The sequence below is a fragment of the Ursus arctos genome, unplaced genomic scaffold, assembly GCF_023065955.2.
Source record: "Ursus arctos isolate Adak ecotype North America unplaced genomic scaffold, UrsArc2.0 scaffold_23, whole genome shotgun sequence".
In the NCBI taxonomy this organism is placed as follows: Eukaryota; Metazoa; Chordata; class Mammalia; order Carnivora; family Ursidae; genus Ursus; species Ursus arctos.
This window is the reverse complement of record NW_026622908.1, coordinates 44,437,679-44,452,404: the sequence shown is the minus strand read 5'-3', so window position 1 is coordinate 44,452,404 and position 14,726 is coordinate 44,437,679.

The window sequence follows — 14,726 nt, the reverse complement described above, 5'->3', positions numbered from 1 at the left end:
CCGCCGGGCAGCGAGGGTGCTCACACAGCCCCGCCGAGCGGCCGGTATGGCGAGGAGCTGAGGCGTCCGGCCACCTCAGCACCAGCTCTCCAAACCCGAGCCAGGAGCAGCCTCAGAAGCACATCCTCCGGCCGACACCGGACTGCTGCCTCGGGAGAGATCCGGAGCCAGAACCACCCAGCTAAGCCCAAGCCCGTCCCGGTGCCAGATCCACGGAATCTGAGAGGTAAGTGTTGGTCTATGCTTCAAGCCCTTAATTCTTGGGGAAATTTGTTGTGCAGTGAGGGATAACCGATCACTCCTCCCTGCTTTCCTGCGCCCTTCCTTCCCTAGGAGCTGGGGTCAAGCCCGCCCTCCATCCCATTCCCGAGAAGCCTGTCCTGGCGCTCTGGGCATGGATCTTCCCCTCCCCTGGGCCCCGCTCAGTAAACCTTGGGTGAGTCACCGGTCTCTCTTGGGCCCTCGGTCCCCCCCTCGGTAAAATGGGAGTGATCTTGCCCACGAAGGGACATTTGGTGCTGTCTGAACACATTTTTGGTTGTCACACGGAGTTAGGGGTCGGTAACTGGCCGCCAGCGGGTGGAAGGCGTCGGGGTTCTGCACAACATCCTACACACAGGACAGAACTCCCCCCAAAAGCCGGTGGTGCCACAGTGGAGGAACCTTGGTTTCGAGAATTTGGTGGGACTGCCGGCGGAGAGGCCCCAGCACTGAGCCTGACATGTGGACAGCCTGTGACAAGGGTGGGTCCCCTTCTCTTCTCCTTTCCGGGGCTCCTGGGCAACCTGGGGCCCCCAAGTCTTCTAGGCCCCCAGCAGTTGGCCCAGCTGATGCAAGCACAGCCTCCCGCCTGTTCCCCAGGTGCCAGGGAAGGGACACATCGCCACTGGACCCAAAGCCAGGTCACAGAGCAGGAATAAACCAGACTGAGGCTCTCCTTACCTGTCTGCTGGCCCAGAGTTCATAGGGAAACCAGTAGGAGTCTGGCCTCTCCTCCCCTAGCCGCCCGAGCTCTCTTGGCCTCCCCAGCGGAGGACCATGGTCCTCCCCTGGGAGCTGGGTGGCCCCAGGCAAGGTTCCTCCCTCTCCACGTTCCAGTTTGCCACCGGCACCTCTCCGGCTCTGGCAGCCACCGGTCACTGAAAGTGTGTGGGCCAGGGAGGGAAGCAACAGGGTGTGCATGAGGAATGTCCCAGCTCAAATCCAGAAGCTCCAGCTCAGGTACTTGCCGCGATACTAATGCTGGAAACCAAGGCAGGGTGATAAACATGCTTTTTCGGCTAAGAGTTCACCTGCTAAGCTGTTTTACTGGCAACAAAACCCTCTCGATGACAGGTAGCTTTGGCGAGCGCCCTGAGACGGCCAGCCCCCGCCCATCCTGGACCCCAGTCGCCCCTGGATAATGTCACCTGCAGCATGAGGTTGGTGGTGCTGACCTGGGTTTTTGCGAGCAGCACGTTCCCAAGACCCCAAGCCCTGCCCCAACGGCCTCTCTTCATCTCCCCTCGAGATCCTGACCCAAGAACCTGGGTGATGCAAAAACCACGTCACCCAATTCTCAAATGGCCCTGAACACTCAGACTTGACCCTTATCTTCATGGTCCCTTGAGTTTTGTTATGATTGATGATATCCACCAGACGGATGACTCCAAGTTCATTCAGTCACACTACAAACATGGATTGAGTGCCTATTGTGTACCGAACACTGCACACAGGGATGCTGTGATTCCCAAATCCATCCGGGGCCTGGCAGGTCGACCCGTCACCCTGAGGAGCATTGTAGGGAGATGGTGCCGTCTCTACAGGCTCATTCTCACGTGCAAGTGACTCTTTGCAGAAGCCCGTGGATGGACAAGACCATGCTTCGTGGGAAAAGACACCAAACAAGAGAAATCCTTGACCAGGAGGAGCTTATGCTCCAGAGGGGAGGCAGCCCCCTCACTCTGAAATAACCATGTGCCCACAATCACCAGACACCTCATTCCCAGGTCCCTGCATGGATGCAATTCAGCCCACATGGAGAGTGCCGGCCTGGGAAAGCAACACGGTGTCAAGGGAAATCGTGAAGTCCTGGTTCAGTTCTCTGCTCTGGCACTCATGAGTCTTAGACAAATAACTTGTCCCTCTAAAACTCAGTTTCCCCACCTGAGAAATGGAACCGGTAACCTACTAGGGCTGAGGGGAGTTGGTAGAGTATGATTAAAATGTCTGCATTGGGGCGAAGTGGCCCAGCTCACAGCACTGATGGGCAAGGTGCCCCAAGCCGAACGCAGGAGGGAGGACAGAGATACTCTGGGGCCACGGAGGCAACAGCTACCCCAGCAGAAAAGGAAAGCAGAGTTGCCTCCTCTAGCAATGTCTTCCAAGCAGTGGGAAGGAGCCCAGTCTTGGGTCCCCCGCACGAGTCCACCCACCAGCCTGAATGGCAAACAAAGCGTAGTGCCAGCCCCGCCAGATCCAAGGCAGCCCAGGGCTTCACATCTGCTGGTCACAGGTGGCAGGGCAGCCTCCGCTGACACTACCCAGCGGGACAAGAGTCACCACTGCTGGAGAGGCCTGGCCAGCCATGGGCGGTGCCCCAAGAGGTGGGTCTGGGGCTACCATGCACAAGATCGACTCAGGCAAAAGTCAACTCAACATGGGTCATAGACCTACATGTAAAACCTACAATTATGGAATAACTACGATAAAGCAGAGAAGTTCTCTGTGCCTGGGAGTCAGACAAAAGGCCCCTAGAAGGGACTGAAAAAGCACAGACCTACAAGAACGTGTCTCACGCTAGAGCTCGTCAAAATGAAAGACTTCCACTCTCCAAAGGACACCATTCATAAAATGAGCAGACAAGCCAGAGACTGGGAAGATATTTGCAAAATACACATCTGATCAATGTCTTATGTCCAAAATATGCAAAGAGCTCTTCGGACTCAATAATAAGACAAAACAACCCAGTGTTTTAAGTGAGCAAAACTGGAATACACCTTTCCCAGAAGAATAAACTGGCGGCAAATAAGCAAGTGAAACCATGTTTCACGTTGTTGGTTCACACTAGGTACTTGTGAAGATGGCTAAAGTTTTAAGCTGCCAACACCAAGTGCTGACAAAATGCGGAGCGACTGGGACCCTCAGATGTTGATGATGGGAACAAGAAATGGGGCGGCTGCACTGGGAAAGAGTTTGGTAGTTTCCTATAAAGTTAAATAGTCACTTCACGAGACTCCACCAATCCTACCTTCTAGCATGTACCCGAGAGAAAGGACAACGCGTCCACACGAAGACTGGATCCAGACGTTCGTAGCAGCTGCGTTCACTGACATTAGCCACAACCAGAAACAACTCAAATATCCATTACCTGGAGAATGGATAGTAGTCATACCACTCAGCATGCAGGCAACATTCAGGGATATTCAGCAGGAAAAGGAATGAACCACAAACCCACGGACCAACGTGCATGAACTCCTTATGTAAGCAACAGGAGCCAGACACTGGAGGCTGCGTACCACATGGCCCCATGTGCATGACATTTTGGAAAAGGGAAAATCATAGGCACGGAAAACAGGTCTGTGCTTTCCAGGGGCTGCGGTGGGGAGAGGCACTGCCTGCACCTTTGGGGGCGATGACGCTGTTCTGTACCCTGACGACTGTGTACCTTTATCAAAAGGCATCGAACCATCAAAAGGGTGGCTTTTCCTGTGTACTAAGTATAGCTTGATAACCCCCCTCAAAATTCATCTTCCTCATCAATGAAAGTGATAAAGTCGCAGTAAGAGGATGACCATGTCCTACGCAGCAGGTGTGGTGCCGAACGACAGATGTGCCATGTCCCCAGTGGTCACCTATCCAATGGGTCCTGTGTTCTCCCCATTTTACAGAAGAGCAAACTGAGACCTGGAGAAGTAAAGCCAGCTGCCATCACCAGCAAGGATGTGCTGGAGTCAGGCTTTCTATGCAGCCCTGACTCCAGCATCCATACCCCAAAGCCCCGAGGCTATCCTGGGGGACTCCCCAGGGACCACCAAGCCAACTGCCATTTCGTCCACTTTCGAGAGAGAGGGACGAGGTCTCAGGGGACCTGAGTGCCCAAGCTCACAAGGAGAGAAACAGAATCAGGCGGGAGCCAGGTCTCAGTGGTCAAGAAACACTCATCCCTCCTACAATAATCTTGAGAGCAGAAAAGGCCTGAGACAGAACAGGAATGAGGGCCGGGGGCAGTACCAGGTGCACTGGGCCAGGCTCTGCCCTCAGGAAGCTCACGGCTTCCTCTGGCCCAAGGTCGCATCCTAGACCAGGGTGCTTGGCTGCCCAGACACACTCCCACCACTCCTACTATTTCTCCTGCAAGCCACCCGCTGGGGCCTGGTGGGATGGAGGCCTGCGGAGAGAGGGAGGGGGCTGCGGCCACATCTCGGGCCTGTCTGGGGGGATCTGGGCCCCAGGGAGAGGGTGGAGGAGGAGAGGGGCGTTGTGCTTCGCAGCTGGGGAATCTGTCCACCCTGCATCCTGCAGTGAGGCCGAGGGTTCTGCAAGAAGGGGCGAGAGTCCTGAGGAGCAGTTCTGAAGTCAGGAGGCTCTGTACCGGCCCAGCTCGGGTGCGATGTGTGGGGAAGCACGTGCAGAATGCCCCACCTAGGGGCAGGAAAGCCACGGAGCCCCTGTGGCCTCGGCCCGCTTTGCAACTTTCCCATCAGGGCCTGTCCCCGGGGGATAAGACCTGCTCCTCCCCGGCTTGCAGAATGGCCTCCTCCTGGACTTCTATCCTGGCTGTGCCACCTACAGGCAAGTCAGCCTGCTCCCCTGTGCCTCAGTTTCCTCCTCTGTACGGTGAGAATTGAAATCCTGTCTACATCCCAGTCTCTCCAAGCAGTGTCACGGCGATGATCTACTCGAACGATGGTGACGGAGTCTTGCCCCTCCCCCCGACCGGCATGCACACCTGCACCCAGAGCCCACCGCCTGGAAGTCTGGTGCCTCTGAGCGGTCTCCCACTGAAGGCCAGGCAGCAGTGCCAAGATGCTAAGATGGCCCAGCCCAGAACCCTTCTGGGCCCCTGCTGGCAGCTGGGACAGCACTTTGCCCCCACTGCTGGTGGGTCCCAGGCCCATGCAGGGTCTGGCCTAGACACAAGGCCACCCTGGAGGGAAGGGACGTCTGGGTGGGGGAGGCAGGGGGGGACTGCCTTCAGGGCCTCCATGTAGGGCCAGCATGGTACTGAGCTGACCGTGAGGAGGAAGTCCTATAGGGACAGGGACCCCACGCCGGTCAGAAGGCAGGAGGATATCCATCCAGACCCGCATGGATGGAGGGAAGGCGGCTCTTTCCCCACTCGGATGGAAAACTCCACCAGGCAGCAACGTCCTTCGGCGCCGGCCTCCAGCTCCCGGCCTGCAGACTTCAAGCACCAAGCACAGGGCCCCTGTCAGGTTGTGGACGCTGCCCAGGGCCCTCGCCGCCCCTGAGCTCTGAGACCTGGCGACCGGGTCCAACAGCGCCACGCCCTCTACAGCCGGAGGCTCCCAGATAAGGACGCTGAGGCTCGGGAGGCCACGTCCCCCTCTCGAGGTCCCACAGGAGAACATGGCAGAGCTGGAACTACAGCCCCAGATTTCTGCTGCAGAGCTCCGCCTCCCCCCTCAACCTCAGCCCCACATGGACGTCAGGGTCCACTCACTCAGGAAGCTCCCCGCGGGGCCCCGCACCGCCCCCAGACCAGGAGCTGAGTTCCTGGAGAAGGGCAACGCTTGTCACCTTGAATTAAGACTGTCATGGGCCTTTGGGACCTTTGCTTCCAAGGGTTCCTTCTTCCATAAACTACTACTAATAATAATAATTTATATTTACAACTGCATTGCAATGAAAACAAATTACTATTATATATTGCATTCCTTCCTGGGGCCGCCGTAACAAATTACCACGGAGCAGAAATTCATTCCCTCCTGGTCCTGGAGACCAGAAGTCTGCCGTCAAGATGTGGGCGGGGCCGAGCTCCCTCCAGAGGCTCTAGGGGGGACCCTTCCTGCTCTTCCAGCTCCTGGGGCTCCAGACACTCCTGGGCTGAGGCCACGCCCCTCAGTCTCTACCTCTGTGGTCACGTGGGCGCTCAACCCTGTCTCTGCGGCGGTGGCCACTGGATCAGGGCCCACCCTCGTCCCGTGACCTCATCTATGCCAATTACCTCTGCAGACGGCCCTGTATCCAAATAACATCACTTCCGAGGTTCCCAGTGGACGTGAATTTTAGGAGGACACTATTCAACCTAGTACATATATAAAAACATCTCCTTCAACCCAAAAGTTCATTTTTAAAAAAATTCTGGCTTTAAAAGAAATTAAAACGTTTCCGTGGGCTCAGGCAGTGGGACTCCTGGAGACGTCACCCCAGTATCAGCCGGCCCCCCAGCACCTGGCACACACCCCGTGCGCACGGCAGGCCCTGCCTCGGCCTTCTGCCCTGGGCCGCATGGGCCCAGCAGCTGGTGAGGGGTCAGGCCCAGTGCATGCTTTCCGTCCTCCTCTCCCTCCTCCTGAGCCCAGGCAGATAATAGCCTCTGCTGTCATCTGCTCTGTCCCGGGGCACCTTCCCACTGGCCGCCCTGCACAAGCAGCTCCGCGTGGGCCACCACCCACCCGGCTCCAGGCTCCTGGTACGAATGCAAAGGTTGGATTTTCTGGACACCGCTTTAATTTTTCAAATAGCAATCCAGTTACCAAGCACATTGGCACCTGGGCCCGGTTCCACCATGACTTGGCAGGACCCGCAGGAGCTGCTGGCAGTGACGGATGCGGGGGCCCCCATCAACCCCCGCCCGCCCCGACCGCCCGGCCACCCGCGTCAGCCCAGTGACCGCGCGCGGCCAGCCCCCGGCAGCTGCGAGGCCTGAGTGCCAAGACGCAGAGCGGGCTTCTCCCAGCGTCGGGATCCGGCTGGGCAGGCTGCCTGGCCTGGCCTCCGGGAGCCGTGTGCAGGGCCTCTCCTCTGACAGGGGCTACGCCACATGACGGGCTTCCTGCCCCCCAGCCCCCCTCCCCCGTCTCACACTCCCTTGGCCCCATCACCAAAGTAAAATCACTTAGAAAATAAGACACAAGAACAGACGCAGAGACCCAGAGCTGGAAGGAATCCAGCCATCAGAAGGTCCAACCCACTGAGGGTACAGTTAGGGAAACCGAGGCCAGAGCCAGGAGGCCGCAGAGCCAGGACTGGAACCGGGATCTGGGCTGTCAGAGGAGATAAGCCCTCAGTGGTCATCAGGAGGGGTGGGAGCTCACCTGGCTGGGGTCAGAGCCCACCTCTGCCGCCGGCTAACTGCAACACCAAGCAGCTCTGGGCTCGGTCTTCCCATCCACGAAGTGGGGGTAATGCAGCAGGGCTTCCCAAGGACACCATCAGGATGACGGGCTTTGATCTGTGCATGGGGAGAAGCGAGCCCTGGTGACTGGTCAGCGTCACCCATACGTGGGATGCACTACCTCGGAATGGTAGGGGTCCCTGAGGAAGGTCGGTCAGACCCCTGTAGCAGGAGAAAGAAAGGGCAGTGCCAGGCAGCTCCACCTGGTGAGACCATCACCTGCACTGTTCATGCACCAAGCCACTATTAAGTGCCATCTGTATGTAAGCTGCTGTCAGGGACACGCTTGACTCTGGCTTGCACATGTCAGTGCTCATACAAGATAGACACTAAATTGGAGGGGCTTCAAGGCCCCAGACAGACCCCATCACACTATAGCGGGTGAATAAGGGCAACATCTCCTGCCCTGCCAGCCTTCCACGATGCCTGGAGACCCCACCTTATCACCCCTCGAATGTCCGTCCTCCAACAGGTGAGCATCTCAGGTGAGCCAGGGGCCACCCAAGCCAGAGGGAAGGGGACTGGACAGGTAAGAGGAGGAGGACACAGAGGCTTCTAGACCAGCACCATCTGGCACCACAGCTCCTGGCCACGCACGGCCGTGGAACACTTGGCATGTGGCTGGTGAGACCCCGAAAATGTGTTTTTTAAATTTATTTCACTTTGATTAATTTCAATTTAAAAGCCGCGGCAACGTGAAGTGGTTTTCTGTTTAACCTAATGTCATTGCCGTGGCAGGACGTGGACCATTTAGGATCTGATTTGATATGTGCTTGTCAGTACAAAAATAACACCCCGGATTTTGGAGAACTAAGTCCATGCAAAAGAATGTAAAATGTATTGTTAATAATTTTGATCTGATTACATGCTGAAATAATATTTTGGATCGCTCGAGTTAAATAAAATGTGATTAAAATCCATTTTACCTGTTTCTTTTTACTTTTTGAGTGTGGCTACTAAAAAAAATTTATATCCCCCACAAGTTCATATTATATTTCTAGGACCTGCAATCCAACAGGTTTTGCATAAGAAGGCAGGGAGCTGATGGTCCTGGCCGCCCCCACCAGGCTCCCGCCACTCAGCCAACTTCTGCCCGCGACGTTCAGGCCACTCTCTGCACCTGTCTCAGTTCCCCGAGCCCATAGCAAATCTCAACCCAGGAGAGTCTCCTCGGGCCACTCTCCACAGTCCAGCAGTGGGACACAGGGGCCCCTGGAGTCCTTTGGGATGGGGAGAAAGCGAAGGGAAGTGTGGGTGACAGGTGAGCTGACCGGGGAAGTGAGCGGAGGGAGGGCAAGTTGACTCCAGAGGGAGCCAGGAGCTCAGCTCTTCCACAGGAAAGACGGGAGAAAAGGCAGGAGGGCGATCAAAGACCCCACATGTCCTCCCTCATTAAGCAAAGGATTCTCGAGCGCCTTGCGTGCACCAGGCTCTGCGCCTGCGTGAGCACCCTCATCCCCAACCCCACAGAGCCCTAGCAGAGGACACAGGTGCCAACCCACCTCAGGTCTCAGGTGGAATGCTTGCACAGTCTGGGGTCCTGATGGCCAGGGTTCAAATCCCCACTGAGGCTCAACCAAAGTCGAGTGGGGTGCAGAAGATCTGCATGGGGAATGACCTCGAGGATTAGGGGGGGCTCTCGGGGTGACTTTCCACTGGTGGCGATCCAAGGGCCCCAGCGGTATGGGAGCTCCTAAGCCAACTCTGCTCTCCAGCCCCACAAATTCAACCGGAGCCTCCCTCCTCCGCCCATCTAGATTGGGGCCACACAGAGGAGGTCAGCAGCAGCAGGGCTCTGTGGCCACCGCTTCTGTAAACACTGGTTTCTCTCCCAGGGAGGTGGCTTGACCACCCCCCCCAGGTCCCAAGGCAGCAGGAGAGGGACAGGGTCGGGATCCGGTGTTCGGGCTCCCTCTGCCCCACCCCACCGGGGGTCTGGATAAGAGTGAAGGAGAACTTCCACAGGAGGCCCGGAGGGACACCCTGCAGCAATTCTGAGGTCACAGGTATGGGAGCACGCTGTCACCACAGACAGACACGTGGAGGATGGCGGGTGTTTCTTGGGGACCCAAACGCGTCCTCCTTGGAGCACAGAGCACGGCCCTGCATCTGCCAGCACGGAGCGCCCTGCCACGGGGTGAGGGTTTGGAGAGTTTGCAGGGCACATAGCGGAGTTGTGAGTCAGCTAAGCAGAGAGGAGGCGGGCTCAGCTGAGCTGGAGGGTGGGGAGCGGGCGTGAGGTCAAACCCTCCATGCAGAACCGGGGTAAACAGCAGCCTGGAACCAGCCCTCGGGCGCCATCGGCTACAGCCCAGCCAGATCCCGTCTGAGCAGCGCCCAGAGGAGGGAGCACACGTGCCAGGAGGGGAAGGCACTCAATCGTCCAAGGTCACTTGGGGACTCAGGGTGGGACTCTGGGCTCCTCACACAGTGCTCTCCCTCAGCCACCTAGCACTGCCCAGGCATGGCCATCTTTGTATGTAAACTGAACTTTGTACATTAAACAGCATTTTAACTGCCCGGGAGGGCTGGGCGGGCTGCTCAGAGGCAGTGTCACGCCGCAGAACCACGCATGCCAGATGTGGGGTCAGATAAACCCGGTTCAAGATCTGGCTCTGCCTCAAACCAGCTGCATGACCTGGTGGACAGGTGCCCACGGCCCTCCATGTCGGAGACCCTTACACTGCTGCCGGGCTCCCACAGGACCCCAGGATCACGTGTCTATCTGGTCCCTAAACCCACCCGTAGTCTCCCTGGTGAACGTCTACATAATTCTCAAAGCCACCTCCTCCTGGGAGACTTCTCTGATCTTCCGCTACCATCTCAAGCCCAGACAGAATCGGGGGCTGAGTCCCCAAGTGCCCTGGGCATGTTCTCTTGACTGCAAATTCTCCTGCCACTTGGAATCATCCTCTTCCTAACAATGGGCCAGCTGCCCTCTCCGTCAAGCCCTCCCCAGGGCCTCCAGGGATAAGCTTGAGATGGATGGGCAGGGGCCCACTTCCCACCAGCTGCTTCTTGGCTCCTGCCATGGCCACGTCTCTCTCAGCCCACCTTGCCCCATGCTGGACAAAGGCCAAGACCAGCAAAGGGCAAAGGGCAAGGGCAAAGGGCAGAGGGCAGACTACACCCAGGACCAGGAGCCAAGGACACAGAGAGAAGCTGTGGGGAACAGGGGGCTGGGAAAAACCAGGGCATGGGGACCCAAGGCAAGGATGTCCCTAAATGTCCCCTAGAGGACAGAGATGTGACTGAGGGTCAGGCTGATGGAGATGGCCAGCACCAAGTGCAGAAGGCCCCACCAGTTTGGAGGGCAGGCGAGGTGGAAGACCTGGGGAGGGCCTGCTGGCGAGGGAGGAGATGGACTAGGGGCGTCTAGGGCAGGGGGGTCTCTGGGAACCCAGGCCGTGCTGCAGGGCCATCTGCAGAGTCAGGCAAGGACCACACCACTCGCCCAAGGGCCGTTTCTGTTTCTTCCCTTCAAGGACGATGAGGCCGCTATCAGGGAGGTCGGCTACCACGTCTCTGGGGAGAAGCCCGGGGGTGGCCGCTCCTCAGGAGACACGCTGGGCCCAACCAAGATGGGCAGGACCAGGAGACAGGGTGGAGCTCCCACCAACTGAAGGGTAGGGCAGAGGGGACGGTAGACCGGCCACTTCACCTGCCCAGACCTTGGTGTCCCTACCAGCTAAGCCAAGGGAGGAGTGGGGCCCTCCTGCCATCCAGAGTGTCCTTTTGCGGGTCAGGATAGTAAATGTAACATAATTCTGCGTGGGGTCAAAGCCCACGCAGTCACTTGGGGCCTGGTGACTCCAGGCACATCCGCATCGCTCGCTGCAGTCAGCTACCTGAGGACAGGCCCCGTTCTCAGGCCTGTGTAGATCACCCCACCCACCCCCGGGAGGCTCCACTGTGACTCACCTGGCAGACAAGGAAACCGAGGCAGAGGGAGGGAAGTAACTTGTCATTCACACAGAGCCAGCAAGTGGCCGGCCAGGACTAGAGCCTAGAGTCTTGGCTGCTGAGGCCCCAGCTGGACCACAGCACGCCCCAGCCTGCAGGCAGGTCCTGCTCCCCTCAGCACTCTGACCCCCAGGGCTCTCCAGGCTCGTCTGGCACACAGCCGGGACTCAGGGGATGTGTGGGGAGGCAGCGAGCCAAGGGGAGAAGAGGCAGATGGCAGAGTTTGAGAGTCCCCTGCCATGAGCTTCAGTCTCTCTGCTTCCCTGAGTAGGATCTGCGTCCCCAGAGAGGGCCATAGCTCGCGCCTGGCACTTATGGTCCTGGCCCGAGCAGGTGGGGCCTCCCAGACTGTGTTCGGAGAGCAAGTGTCTCCCCATCCACAGCCTGACACCTGACCCCCAGGGGTGTGTTAGGGGCTAAACTGTGTCTCCCCGAAAATTTATACGTTGAAGCCCTAACCTCTAGTCCCTCTGATGAGACCGAGTTTTAGAAAGGAAATTAAGTTACAGTGAGGTCACGGGGCAGGGGGAGGAACCTAATCTTTGTGACAAGAGATCAGGACACGGGGGGGGGGGGGGGGGGGGGGGGGCGGCGCCTGGGTGGCTCAGTCGTTAAGCGTCTGCCTTCGGCTCAGGGCGTGATCCCAGCGTTCTGGGATCGAGCCCCACATCGGGCTCCCTGCTCTGCTGGGAGCCTGCTTCTTCCTCTCCCACTCCCCCTGCTTGTGTTCCCTCTCTCACTGGCTGTCTCTATCTCTGTCGAATAAATAAATAAAATCTTAAAAAAAAAAAAAAGAGATCAGGACACAGACACGCACGGAGGGACAACGTCCACACACGAGGAGAGAGGCCTGGGGCCCCCCCTCCCTGCCCACACCTCCATCTCAGGCTTTGGCCTCCAGGAAGGGGGGACCAGGCATCCTGCCGTGTGAACCCCTGGGTGTGGGAGGTTTTAGGAGTTTGTGACAGCTGCCCGAGCTGACTGCCACAGGGCACGTGAGGCAAGCGCCCCTCAGAGCTGCTAAGGCCACCAGAAGAGGACTCCTGGAGGCGGCCCCGTGCCCACAGCCCCGTGTGGTGCCCACGAGGCACTGGCCGAGGAACGAGTCGCCGCAGGGGAGCGGCCCCAGCACGATGTTCTGAACGTGAGACAGCCATATCCTCTCACCAGCCCCCGGTCGAGGCACCAGGGTCCCCGCTCCACAGATGAGAACAAGGCCCCGAGTCCAGACCACACTTGCTCAACGTGACACAACCAACAAGTCGCAGCCGCTGACGCACACGCTGCACCTGGGAGACCCCCAGGCCTTCCCAGCAAGGCTGCCCTCGCCCAGCACTGCCTCTGGGCCAGGGTCACATCCCCAAGGGGTTGAGCTGGCTTGTGAGGCCAGCGACTGACTGACGTGTCTCTGAGCCCACGAGCCTGGAGCAGCGAGCACAGCAAGTCTGCTCAGCGTTCATGGTCCACGGCGCCGGGGGCGGGGCCTGGCCCAGGGGAGGTGTTCAGGAAGTGTCAAATGAATGAGTGAGCACGTGCGTGAGTAAATGAATGAAGGAGTGAACAACCAAGAGGTATAAATGACAGGCTGGTCCACTGGCCCCAGACTGCCACCCACAGCAGGTCTGTACATTTGAACTTGGCTCTGCGGCTAGATGGCCTAACTTGTAGAGGCCTTGGCTCCTCCAATCATTGAGCCAGGACACGGCACGGTGTTAGGTGGGCAGGACCCATGCTGCTGGCTCTGCCTGCACCACTGGCTCTCAGGCCTTCAAAGACCATCTTCCCTCAGCCCTGCCCCTAGCACCCTGACTGCCTGCTCCGAGGAGCCTGGGCCCTTAGAGGCATGAAATATGACCACATGTGACTTTGATATAAACACAAGTTCAAGGTTAAGCAGTCCTAGGCTCCAAGGAGTTAGCCAGATCCCAGCCTCCTTTCAACTTGGTGATTCACCAGCCCCAGGGTGTGGCTCTCATCCTCAGTCCAATATGGCTGCAGGAGCTCCAGAACTCACATTCACACTCCAAGCAGCAGGATGGAAGAAAGGAGGAAGAGAGTTCCCTTTGAGGACCCATCCTGGAAGACCCACTCTGCTTAGACCTCCTTGGCCAAACCTGAGGCACACACTCAGTGGCAGATCATGGCAGGACTGACTGGATTTGTTCAGGCTTCCCTATATGCATGCCCCCGTATGCATAACAAGTGGAACTTGTCACTCCTCCCCACAGAGGGTGAAGTCTATTTCTCCACCCCTGAATCTGGACTCAGCCCTGTGACCTGCCTTGTGATTTATCCCTGGACAGAAGGAGGGAGGCAAGCAGAGGTTTAAAAAGAGCTTATACATTCAGGGTTGCTCTCGGTGCTGGGACCCCTCTGCCGGCATGGAAACAAGCCTGGGCTAGTCTTCTGAGAGGTGAGAGCACAGGGAAAGAAGCATCAGCCATTTTCAGCACCCAGCCATCCCCACTGAGGCCCCTGAAATAGGAGTGAGGCCATCCCGGATCACACAGCCCCAGCCAGGCTGGCTCAGGTCAGAAAAGTCCCCCAGCCAACACAGAGTCACAAGGAATCATAAATCCTTGCTGTGTGGAGCCACACGGGTTGGGGTGCTTTGTTACACAGCAAAAGCTAGCTGATACACTCCTCCCGCTGAGGGAGGCTGGGAAATAGAGCCTATCAGCTGGGCCAAAAAGTCCCCCATAAGGTTTCTGTGTCTAAAAGGAAGGAGAGAGTGAACATGGAGAAGAGGAGAGACCACGAGTAGATGGCAACAGAGACCACAGGGGTGTGGCCACCATCAGGAGCTGGAAGAGGCAGGAAGGATCCCCCCTTACCCCAGAGCCTTCAGGGAGAGTGCAGCCCTGCCAGCCCCTCGAGCTCCCACCTGCAGCCTCCAAAACTGGGAGAGACAGCTTTCTGTTGTTCTAAGCCGCCCCATTTGTGGTCCTTTGTTACCGCCACCCCAGGACACTGAAACCTCTCCCAACACACACACACGAGGCTCATTTCTCGTATGGTTCCTAAAGGAACCAACGCACACATGTCGGCCGCCCCCTGGCCTGGGAAGCCTTGGTCAGTGGGGTCAGGACTCCAGACCACGGCGCCTAGGAAACTGTATGACACTGGGCGGGTCACTCGATCCCCAAAGCCTCACGCTGCCCCTCCGCTAACATGGAGCTGGACGGTGGCAGCGGCTCCTCCGTGGGGCAGCCACGAGGCCACTGGAGGTGACCCCGCCATGGAAACCGCAAAGAGCCCCTCCCGGCTAAACGGTGGGAGTTACAAAAAGCCACTTGGGATCCCGTGTCTTGAATGTGTCGGAGCTCGCGCGTTCCCTCCTCACACCGCCTCCCCCAGCTCCCACGACCAGAACCAGCGAGTGTGGGCCCAGAGGCCAGGCCCAGAAGGTTCAGCAGACACG